Source organism: Mus musculus, chromosome 13 (assembly GCF_000001635.26).
Source record: "Mus musculus strain C57BL/6J chromosome 13, GRCm38.p6 C57BL/6J".
NCBI classification, from domain to species: domain Eukaryota; kingdom Metazoa; phylum Chordata; class Mammalia; order Rodentia; family Muridae; genus Mus; species Mus musculus.
The window spans coordinates 70,028,860-70,041,697 of NC_000079.6; the positions used below are offsets into that span (position 1 = coordinate 70,028,860).

General features: G+C 41.5%; 1 long non-coding RNA gene across 1 annotated transcript in view; it reads left to right on the forward strand.

The window, feature by feature from the left end:
• Positions 1-12,838, forward strand: part of Gm3772 (predicted gene 3772) — a 97,991-nt gene that overhangs the window by 6,901 nt on the left and 78,252 nt on the right. The window lies entirely within an intron of this gene.

The following is a 12,838-nucleotide window of genomic DNA, read 5'->3' on the forward strand; positions in this document are numbered from 1 at the left end:
TTGCTCACTGGGTAAGAGAGATCTCTTCAGGTGACTCAATGAAAACGGAAGCTGTCCCTTGCTAGGTGACAGAGATGTGGGCAGGTCAGAATAGTGGCTGAAATGGCTGTTTCTGAGAACCTGGGACATTTTGTTTGCATATGACCTCTTTCTGCCGATTCCCTAGAGAACTGAGCATAGCCAGCCCAGGTCATGGCAAACCTGAGCCTATTGTAGGAAGTGCTTTCTTTCCAGAGAGGGTAGAATCGATGTATCATATAATTACAGCTCATGTTCCACAGCTCCTCCCTGGTCATCATCTTCCTGTTTGTTGTTAGTACCAAGTGGTGTCCATCCCATGTTTTTAAAAGTATTATCTTCCAGCAGGGGAAAAAAAAGGCACTAATGGTCTCAAGAACTATAGCAATCTGTTATTACTTGGACTTCTTACTAATTTCTTTGACAACAAATATCTTAATTGTGGTGTTCTCTGTCCACATTGGGAGGAAGTTGAGTGTTTTTGGATTGCTTCTTGAAACCTTAATTATTCAGAGGCAGACATGTGCTCATCAGTGAGGCGATAGCACAGGAGATATGGATGCCCTGAAGGAGGATGTTTTTAAGACGGCCACTGTGAACCACCATCTCTGTGTTTAAAGCCAATGACTTTGATGTGTTGGCGTGACAAGACATGTTGCCGGCTCCCCATTCAATTATTATCCATCACCTCTTATGTGGAAATTCCCTTTTTGAGTACCATGAGGTGTCACGAGCTACTATGATTAAGTGTCTGTGGCTACAAACAGCCCTCCACCTAGTGAATGGAGACTGAAATAGACATACGCATGCTGCAGCCAAACTGCTAAAAGTAGATTGTTCTGTGAGGTCATTCTGTGAGCTCTGGCCATGTGGGTTGGCTTCTTAGGTGAGAACAACCACAAGCACTTGAAGCAAAGTTGAGTGTCACATGTAGGATTACATGTGGATACCTAACTATCTTAAAAGCGTTTGTTCAAAGGACACTATTTCCTCACAGTGCCACTCTGAGCTTATGCCAAGATCTATTCTGTATGTTGTATGTTGGTTCAGTTTTCTTCCCTACACCCTGTTAGTCTGTCCATGAAACAACATCCCTCTGTCCAGCCATGGAAGCTTTGTAGAAAAGCCTCAGATGCTGTCGGCAAGTTTCCTCCACAACTCTTTTTCTTTACTCACTCAGAAAGTCAAATGTCTCCCTAGTCTTGGATTTGTCAGATTCCCACAACAGTAACAAGCTTGAGATCATGGACTTATGGAGGACAGAGGCTTACTTTGCTCACAGTTTAGTTTGAAAATGAGGTTGATAAAGGGTTGGGCTGGCAAGACTGCATGTGTGTGGAGAAGTGCACAGAGCCAAGTGCTCCAGTAGTGGCAGAAGGCAAAGAGGAAAAGAGGACAAATGTTCCAAACAGCTCTTCAAGAAGATGCCACCAAAGACCTAAAGACCTCCCTCCAGGCTCCCAGCTCCTAAAGGGGTCTGACCTCCCCCACCGCCACCCTGCAGACAGGGCCTCAGGCACGTGGGTCTTGAAAAAACATCAACATGAAAACTATAGCAAGTCCATATAAATTTAGAATATTTTGGTCAAGTTTGTAAAAATTTGCCTATGACAATAATTGGGTTTAATTGATTCTGCAAACAAAATTGAGAAGAATTTTTGTAAAATTGAGTCTATCAGTGGATGGCTTTCATTTTCTTGGGTTTTCTTCTAATATGCCTTAATGACATTCCAAAACTACTAAATATTTTAAAATTATTTCATCGTTATTTGTTAACTTAGTTTTCATTTTTGTGTTTCTTTTATTGCATTTTTGTTGTTGTTACCTAAAATAAGTTTGTTTTCATACATTTTTCTCTCACAAACTTAAATTTTACTAAATTATTTTGTAAGTTTTAATCAGATATTTATGGATTTTTTCCTATGTAAAAATCATGGTTTGAAGACCATATCATCTCCCTTTCACACACATTATTTTTATTCTTTCTCCCTCTCTCCATTCCTCCGTCCCTCCCTCTGCACTCCCCTCCCTCCTTCCATTCTTCTCTATCTCCCTCCTCTCTTCCTTGACTTGTAAAGGAGCCCCACACACTGACCAGGCTATCTGACCTGGAACTGATTCCCCTCCCTCCACCTCCTGATTGCTGGAGTTAAGAGCTGGGCTATCCTGACTGGTCCTCATCAGCTACCCTCCCTTTATATTGTAAATTCTGTCCTGCCTTGCTGACTTAGCGCCCTAATACATTACTGAAAGGAGCATGCAAATATTATTCCTTAGTTCAAAACTAAAGTTTCACATTGCTGCCCACCTGACATAACATTTGTCACTGATTGTACTAAGGAGCTTTTATTGTTTTGGTGATTATCAAGGCTGGGGCTTTGTGCACTTGAGAACATCACTCTGTCACAGCGGTGATCTGCAGTGACAATGTTTCCTTGTAGATGGTGTTTGTGAGGCTGAGGAAAGTGTCTCTATTACTAGTGTATTAAGCTATGTATAATTCCACCAAATGCCGTAGCCATACCGTGGCTTCTATTTTTCTCTTAATACTTTGCATTATACTAGTGAGTATTTACTGTGAACCCAGCTTTCCATAGTGACCCAAAAGCTAACAGACTCAATCTGTCCATCATCTGGTGTGTACATTGCTTATTGTGGTTTCATCTGATATCACCGATACTTATCATGGGAGCATTGTGCTGAGCCTGAAGTTGTTGCCATACTTGTGTTTAAACATTTCATCCTACTTTGTGGCAGGGTATCTAACTTCCTCTGTAGTCTTTTCTTTCAGAATTTATTTTATATTAATAATTAAAAATGTTTATCTTCCTTCATTGTGATGGTTTGTACATGTTTGGCCTAGGGAATGTCACTATTAGAAGGTGTAGCCTTGTTGGAGTGGGTGTGTCACTGTGGGTATGGGCTTTAAGACCCTCCTCCTAGCTGCCTGGAAGCCAGCATTCTGCTAGCAGCCAGATGAAGATGTAGAACTCTCAGCTCCTCCTGCACCATGCCTGCCTGGATGCTGCCATGCTCCCACCTAGATAATAATGGACTGAACCTCTGCACCTGTAAGCCAGCCCCAATTAAATGTTGTCCTTATCAGAGTTGCCTTGGTCATGGTGTCTGTTCACAGTAGACACTAAGACTCATTTTCAAATTATATGCATGTCCAATTTTATTATTTTTCCTAGAAATTGTAACATGGTTACCTTTAAAACAGTGCAATAGCTGGGCAGTGGTGCAGGCCTTTAATCCCAGCTCTTGGGAGACAGAGGCAGAGAGTCAGAGAGTCAGAGAGGCAGAGAGGCAGAGAGGCAGAGAGGCAGAGAGGCAGAGAGGCAGAGAGGCAGAGAGGCAGAGAGGCAGAGAGGCAGAGAGAGAGGCAGAGAGGCAGGGAGGCAGGGAGGCAGGGAGGCAGGGAGGCAGGGAGGCAGGGAGGCAGGGAGGCAGGGAGGCAGGGAGGCAGGGAGGCAGGGAGGCAGGGAGGCAGGGAGGCAGGGAGGCAGAGAGGCAGAGAGGCAGAGAGGCAGAGAGGCAGAGAGGCAGAGAGGCAGAGAGGCAGAGAGGCAGAGAGGCAGAGAGGCAGAGAGGCAGAGAGGCAGAGGCAGGCCGATTTCTGAGTTGGAGGTCAGCCTGGTCTACAGAGTGAGCTCCAGGACAGCCAGGGCTACACAGAGAAAACCTATCTCGAAAAACAAAAAACAAAGCAAAACAAACAAACAAACAAACAAACAAACAAACAAGTCCAATACTTTCAGCCTTTTTTCTAACAAAGATCTTTGTAACACTTGAACTTGTATAATCTTACTTGTATTTTTATGATTATTGCAGGTTTAAGTTGTTTGTTTTAATCCCAGCATACATTTTAACTTGTGCAATGCTAATTTCATTTGAATTTATGAATACACCCCATTTTCTTGGCTCTTATTTTCCCTTGTATGTTAAACTGTGTGTGGAGGATAACTTCTTCTTTCTATATGCTTAAGGATATCTTTCAGTTTGCTGTTGTAAGCACTCAATAGTTTTGTCGTATAGAAGATTTAATTTATGTTTTATTCCCGTGAGATATCTCCTATTGGTGCAGGATTTTACTTATGAGCCTCCTCACACTCCCCATAGTTCTTGAAGGTGTCAGTTGTGTGGCTTCTGTTTTAATGGTTGTTATAAAGATGCCAGTGGCTATTCTCACACATTTAAAGGAGCCTCCATGTCTGTGTTACCCACCTGTCACTTGTGCACACACGTACACATGCGTGTGCACCCATACTCACACAAACAGAGGTGCGTATTGTCCTTGGATGTTATTAAGGCTCTGTCTTAAATCTGTTTTCCCCCTGCTCTCTTTCTCCGAGAATCAAACACAGGGTCTTAGAGTAAATTGAGTCTTGTTTGCCTGCTCACCATGGCACTATGGCAAAACATATTTGGAGAATTGCAGGAGGCTGAGAGAGGCATCTATCTACAGAATTGAGGACTAGGCTTACCATTAGGACCAGGTGCTTAGACAATGAACAATGTGGTAGGAAGCAAAATGCAAGAGCTGGAGAAGGACGCCTCACAGAGAGTGCAGAAGCGGCACAGAGTATGCATAAATTACTCTTCTTTTAACATCTCATCGAGTTCTCAGCACAAGTTTTAAAACAGAGAGCTCAGTAGCACAAAATTTCTAATTTTAACTCTATGTCATCTATAACTGCAAACAGAGAAAGACTGCTAAAGAACGAGCCTTAACCATGAGATCGCAATTATAGCGTGGAAATTTTTCTGAAATTAGAAAAGAATATTGACTTTCAGTTTCATCAGAGGATTTGAACACATTGTGAAATGTGCTGCGAATAGAAGATCAAACAAATGAAGTCAGTCCCCGTCCCCCGTCCCCCCCCCCCCGTGGATGGGACATAATGTATGAAATAGTCATCTTAAAATTCTAAGAATTATTAAATCTCCTCAAAGCCTTTTAAGAATGTGAGTAATGAAAAGTGAGCTTCATCCCAGCGGCTTAAATCCTTGCTAATTAATTATGCTTGCAGACATCCAAGTGAGTGCACTATAGTGCTCATCGATTTCCAGGATGTATGCAAGGCAGTGGAAGAGCCTCCCCCAAGGAGCAATTTCAATACATTGATGTGTGAGATGTGTTCAGCTCTCTTTACTGGAGCCAATGCACAACTGGCTTTTCATTGTGTTGGAATTTTGACATACCTCATTGGTCTGTACTCTGGTGATGAACGGCTGCCATGGTTTGAGTATGTCCCCACTGCAATTCAGCTGTTAGTGATGGGAGACTTTTAAGAGGTGGGTTTCTTAGAGGTGACTGGCTCATGAAGGCTCTTTCCTCATAGAGTTACTTGCTTTTATGGAATGAATAGATATAAGGAGTTTATCCCTCTTGATCTTTCTCATGGAAGGACACAGCCTTATTTCCCCCTAGCATTCAGTGTATTTGTCAAGGAGCATACCTGTATTTTAAACAAAAAATTCCCTTTACTATTTCCGCAAGTAGAATTGTAGTCACACTAACCAAAGGAGAAGAACTGTCTGGTTGATACATTTCCTCTTCCTCTTCCTCTTTCTCTTTTCCTCATCTCCTTTTCCCCCTTTTCCTCCTCCTCCTCCTTCTCATCTTCCTTCTCTTCCTCCTTATTCTTCTTTACTTTCCCTTTTCTGCAATGTTCCCAGAGCCATAGATGCAGGAGTTGTGATGTAGATATATCTATTGGGTGTAGACTCCCCAAGATCCATTGATCTCTTCAATTGTAGTTTTCTGATGGTCTCTGTTTGCTGTAAAAAGAGGCTTCCGTGATGAGGGGCGGTATCTATACTTGTCTGTAGTTATAAGGATAATATATAGAATGCAGCGAGGCATTGCACTGACTTAATAATGTGGCTATAGATAGTAGATTCTCTTCTAAGACCCATGACCTTACTAGCTCCAGGTACTTGGATAAGTTTCTAGCACCAGGCATACTTTCTTCCTTGTGAGTGGGCTGCAAGTCCACTTAGGCATACATTGGTTACACCAACTTGAGTGCCATTCTAAGCATCTCTCAAGCAAGCATCTTGGCTCTTAGAGGAGCACATTAGAGCCAAGTCCTGCCAGCTCGTTGCAGACTTAGTTTCTCCAAAGCTGAGTGGGTACCTTGGTAAGTGACAAACTTCATAGAAACTCATTCTTTAGGATTCAATTTAGCTCTGATGTGCCATGGCTCTACAGAGCATACATCTGCTTTGCTGGTTTCTTCCTCCCAGGTTCTTACTCTAGGGGGCAGTAGTGGAAGACTGCTGGGCTGTTGAACAAAGGAGGATGTAGCCATCTTTGTAAAGTCATAGCTCTCCACTCCTCTACCAATACAGAGTCTGCTGTTTCCAGTCTCCCCAAATCAGCTCCCATATGTGCAGTGAGTAACAACAGCCTGCCTCCACATGCCCCTTCTTTAAAGTCCAAGGCCCCCATACTCTATCTCTCCTACCCCTGTGTAGCTTGAACCATGTCAGCCTCTCCTTTGATTCTGTAAGAGCCTGAAGGGACAGTCACTGCCAAAAAAAAGATGCAAGCTGTAAGAGACTCAATGCCTGTTGCTTTAAAATACTGCTCCTCTAATTGGACATGGTGGTTTATGCCTTTAATCCCATCACTCAGGAGGCAGAGATGGACGAATCTTAGTTTGAGGAAAACCTTATCTACAGAGTGAGTTCTAGGACATTCAAGGGTACACAGAAAAACCCCATCTTGGGGAAGGAAGGAAGGAAGGAAGGAAAGAAAGAAAGAAAGAGAGAGAGAGAGAGAGAGAGAGAGAGAGAGAGAGAGAGAGAGAGAGAAAGAAAGAAAGAAAGAAAGAAAGAAACAAAGAAACAAAGAAACAAAGAAACAAAGAAAGAAAGAAAGAAAGAGACAAAGAAGAAAAGGAAAGGAAACCATTCTGCTATCCTTATGCTGTTATCCTTTGTTAAACTAAGATACACCGGAGTAACTCCTCATAGAATAGTTATGACAATAATGACCTGAGGACGGAGGACTCCTGTCTGGTATGTGACTTGAAGAAACATACAGTAAAATGGGGCAATTCTTACTATTTTCCTAGTCCTCCATGGCTGTGCTTGGCCCCTTGGTATTTTGCTCAGCTATTGATAAGTCTCCAGTAGCAGGGGCATGTGGTGAGACCTCTCCAAAATCCATAGCATCCAGCTCTATTTCAGTGGGGTAAGAAGAGGCTCCTATGACCAGGGGTGTTCTGCCTGACTTTGCTCTTCTGTACAGATCTGCTCTCCCTGTCTCCATCTGAGCATGCCTGCACATCTTTGTCTAGAGTTGAGGCTGTAGCAAACCTGAACTTGTTGCTTTCCAGTACCCACGAAACTTTGCACATGAATTTTACAAATATAGTTTGCATACACATTGGGTCAGTGTGAGAAAGGATGGACTATAAAATCCTTTTGGTTTTAAGTGATCATGGGTACATCTAAAATTGATTTGACCCAGTCAGATTATCAGTATATGGAGACTAATGGCTTCTGTCTCACTGGCTGGGGAACAACCAACAAGAACACACAATTCATCAACATAGGACTGTGTGAGCCAAGGCTTTCCTGACATGTCTTGTTTGCAAAGAAAGATGATATTCTACTTGGACTCATGGAGCCCTTTGTCAATAATGGGAGAATTTCTGTTCTAGATGCAAATAATTAAAGCAAAGTGACTTTGTTCTTTTGTTTGTTCTGTTTTAAAGATGCATTAAAAGTAATTTGTGATGCTAGCAAGGATTCGAGTGGCTTAGAGCTCCAGCTTTACTTCCTAATGAAATGATTTCTCTCCCACACACCCAGTGCTCATTTACATGGCAATTCACAGGTACAATACCGGCACTTACCAGCAAAGTCAATATGGCAATTGCTGCCTTTCAGGGAGACTTGTAGGTGTTCTCTCTCATCACACAGATGGGCTATTGAGTGAAAGCCACAAGATGCCACAATTATCTCAGATTGGGGAAAGAAAGGGACCCTCAAATGTTCTCTTATTCCACCTAAACATTCTTTTACATTTGTAAGTGGAGTGTAAGAAATGGGTGAGTTTTGGTATTATGGCTCCTGACTTGTTTTGTAAAATCCTTTTTATAATATTAGCCTACAGAGATTCTGGTAAGATGGTTGTATTATAAACAAACACTAATTGAAGACCTAAAGTATATGAATGCAGTAACATTTGTAGAGGATCCTGTGTTCTATTAACCATTGTGGCATCTGTGTGTTTAAAATAGGTTGTGCGGGCAGAGCAAGCCCTGAGTGAGAGATGTCTTCAGGGAGTGTACTTTGTTGACATGGGCACCATCATGTCATCATGTCATGCTTTAGCCCCATGGGTGTGACAAAGTGTTCCACCAGTGTTGCTCAGAGGGATGGCAATGCCTTCCTCTGATCCATGTGTGAGCGTTTACAATGTGCAGGAAATGTCCACCATGGTTTTCTCTCCCCAGATATTTCTTTCTGGAAGACACTGCTCCTGTGGAGATTATCTAAGCCTGACTCCTTGTGTATCTGTTTGCAGTAACCTCATCTCCCTGTTGAAAGGTACATAACAAATACACTGAACTTCTGAGATGCTGAAGTTGCCCTATGAGACCGAAAACACACAATCCCAGAATCTCCCTGTGTGTGTGTGTGTGTGTGTGTGTGTGTGTGTTTGTGTGTGTGTGTCCTTGCTTCAATCCCTTGTCACCCTCAGTCAGGATTTTGGGCCTCAAATGATGAAAGGACATGGCAGAATGTTCTAGAGAAAGTGTGTACTAGTGGAAGTATACATTGTGTGTGTGTGTGTGTGTGTGTGTGTGTGTGTGTGTGTAACCTTTACAACCCATCCCCCAAATAATCCATAGTTGGCATGGGAACGTCTACACTGCCAGGATTCCGATGCTCAGAGTTGGTGGGTAAGAACAGAGAGGACACTTCTGGCTGAGCATATGCAACCTGTTCTCTGCTCCAGGTCTCCCACTTATTAGCTGTGTGACCATGGAAAAAGTATTAACATCTCGCCTTGCAGCTTCCTGCAAAATTTTGTGGCTTTAGGTCTATTTACGCCTGTGTACTCATGATATCCTTTCTTACATGTGTGCAAAGGCCACTTGCATCTGATGTTGGGTTAAATGCTAAACCCATCTTTACTCTGAACAGCCAATGAACAAAGCAGCAGGGACCTGGCGTTTGTATAGCATTAAATTAACCCAGGAGGCTGCCGTCCATTTGGCAGTAATGGCCAGTACCCTGGTCCCAGAGGACCTTCAGCTCACATTTGCTAAGCTAGGCATGGCCGGTGGCCATTGACAAGGTCGTTAATCATCTGTCCCATGCCTGTGCTTCTCAGACCTCCTTCGGGACAGGCAGTGTTCTTCTCTTGTTTCTCCTCTGCTGTGTGTGCATATGTAACCATACAAATGAATTTTATCGCCTTCGTTTGAGCCCACACATGACGTCTTCCTCGACTGCACAGGAGGTTCAGATGTTTCTCTTCAGCTTGGTTTCTAGTGAGAGGCAGCAGGTCTTTTATGAGGAAGCAGCAGATGAGGAGGGAGGAGAATCTTAACCCTGAGTCAGCCTCACAGTTCAGTGGCAGAAATGCTTGCATTGCAGTTTTAGGGAAAAAAAAAATTCTGCACGGGGCAGGGTTTAGCAATACTATACACACACAGAGAGAGGAAAGAAATGTAAATGGAGTCACCAAATAATGGGGGAGGCAATATGGCATTTATAGACTTTCTTTCTTCTCTCCGCTCTCTTCCCCCCCTTTCTTTTCTTTGCTATCAAGTGCCAGGAGTGAGTTACATTTAGTTGAATCACGGTTCAAAGGGATTCCCTATGGAAACCTGTAAGCAACTCAGACCGTTGCCAAGGCTCTTGGTTGCTCCACCCAAACTGACAGTAAGGCCTTATTACTGAAGACAATATCTGCACATCTCATTGAACATGGAGAAGTCAAGCTGTATTCTAACTAGAGCCATCATCTATGCTGATTATGTGTTCATGGTACTGGAGGTTACTCTGGACACTACCAAAGAAAAAATGATAAACACCAACACAGCAACAATCTACGATGGTAGCCTGTAAGATACACTGGTGCAACCACGGCACAAAGTTGTGGTAGTAATCAACCACTATCTGATTGGATTAAAGTCCACCCCATGAGATGGAACCCTTGCCTGACACTAGATAGTCAAGGACTTGAGACTAGATAGGACGTGGATCAAGGGAAAAACTAAATTCTATTGTTCTGCTAAAGGAACATAGCAATAAAGTGACGTCAGCTAAACCCATACATGAGAGCCTCACTCTGCCATTGTCCAAATAGCTTCCTCTTGTATCCAGGAAGTCTTCTTGCTGAGCCATTCCTAGGCTTGCCTCCTCTCAAGCCTTGCTCAAACTCCTTTGCTGTGCAGCTGAATCGCTTATGGAAAATCTCAATCGTATATTCCCTTGTTAACTATATAAATCCTATTATAAATTTTCACTGAAGTGCTCTAAATGGGAATTTCATATTACACTGATAACTTATTCCATACCAATGATTTGATAGCTTACTATACACATGAAATTCACCTTCTCTTACTTATTTATAACTATTGTTTTGGCCATTATTTCCATCAATTTTAGTTTTAGAAGTCTAATTTTACAAAAAAATTTGGAATATGTTGCAAGTTAGTCATAGATAAGGTGGACTCTTGTGTAATTTCTACTATCGTCATTTTTTCCTACAAAGCAGTAAAACAAATAATTATTTCATGTAGAGTGAAATTAATTTTGTGACATTTTTGGGCTTGAATCAAAGAGAATTATTGGGACGTTGTTTCATGTGTGATGGAATTTCATGTGTGTAGCCAGATTTACATCATTTTGTTGCTACAATATGCCATGCTCTTTGAATCACATATGAAAAGAAAGCAAAATATACAATATAACTTAAAGCACCGGAGAAATAAATCTAACAAAATGCACACAAGAACTGTATAATAAAATATTCCCTGAACTTTACCACAAAAGGAGTTTCATAAAAAGAGATAAAAATATACACAAAGAGTAAGAGATACAGTGATGTCAGAGCATTGCTTTCTTTCTCAGGTTTTATAAAACATGTACAAAGATTTTGACAAGATCCCTAGGTGCAATGGCTCACTGCTGTAACTCCAGCCATTGGAAGTTAAGGTAGTAAGAGTTCAAACCCAACCTCAGATACATAGTGAATTCCATGGCTATGTGAACCACATAGTGAGATCCTACATGTTAGGGACTACAACACAACAACACAGCAACATAATAACACAACAGTACAACACAACAACATAATAACACAACAGTACAACAATACAACATAACACAACAAAACAACAATACAACAATACAATAGCACAACATACAACAGCATAACACCACAACACAACAACACAATATAACACAACAATACAACAACACAACAGCACAACACAACAGCATGATAACACAACAGTACAACATAATAACACAATAATATAACAACACAATAACACAACAGCACAATAACACAACAGCACAACAATACAACAGGAGGGTAAAAAAACAATATATACTGCTTTGGATTTTTATTGGATGGAGTTGCATAAAATTAGATCATTTTAGGGACAATTCATAGTATTTTATGTTCAATAAGGGCTCTCAAGTGATTTGAGCCATTTTCTAGCCCACCGTCCAAAGGTCGTAGAGAAAAGATGGTAAATAGGAGAAGGAGATGTGGACCTTCAGGAGTAGTTCTTTAGGGCGATTCCAGTCTCCTTTGTTAGGATACCAACAGTTCAGGTCAGTAGAGTCAGGATACCAAGCAGAAACAGCCAGGACTCCTCAAATCAGCATGAGTTAGCAGGAATGACCAGGACCAGCTAGCTGTACACTAGATAGTTCTCTGCCATGCCTCTCAAAGAAGCGAAGATGTGAGACCATTGAAGCATTACAAGGCTATCTTTGTAAACACCCTGCCACTGTCCATTGGGTCCTATTTATATTCCCTCCAAACATCATGTATTCTCCCAGGGGTCTTATCTCAACAAAACATCATATGAGTCTGCATCACATGACACAACCAGAAACTGCCACTTCAATTTTACATAAAGTCTTCTAATTTATCACTATTTAATTTTTAAAAAAAAAAAATTTCACAGAAATCTTGTAGTTTTCTGCACAGAGATTTTGTTGTTATGTTTCTGAAGCCACCATAAATATCTTCTAAAACTTTCATCTTCGCTCACTTGTTACCATTCACACGCTTGTTAAATGTGTTTATTAATTGTAATACTTTTAATTAAGATATTTTTCAGTTTGTTTACATAAAACATTATTTGAAGAATGAGACAATGGATATTTAATCTTCACTCTTTGTATTTAACTTTTGTTTTGTTAATTTAACTAAGTCACATTGCAGTATCATCTTCAGTGGTCCCGATGAGCACCTGTGTGCTGAGGGTTGTCCTGGAGACCCTTCACCAACTTCAGGACAGGGCTCTCTATTTCCAGAGTTATATTGGTTTCGTCACAAAATCTCACTGATTGTAACAAAGTCTGATTTGCCATGAAGAACCTGTGCGTTCTCCTTCATTCTGTCCTTTTACAATTCGAGGATGCTCTTCTCTCAGTTGAACCTGATCTAGCTTGTCTAACAAACATTGCGGGGAAGTTACGAGATCTTCCGTAGTCTTAGAAAGAAGTGAAGTTTTGCCAAGTCAGGCCTTTCCGGATAATGAATTTATGTTGATTAAACATGAAATGAAACGACTTTCAGAAAACAAAAGGGAGATATCTTCTTGTC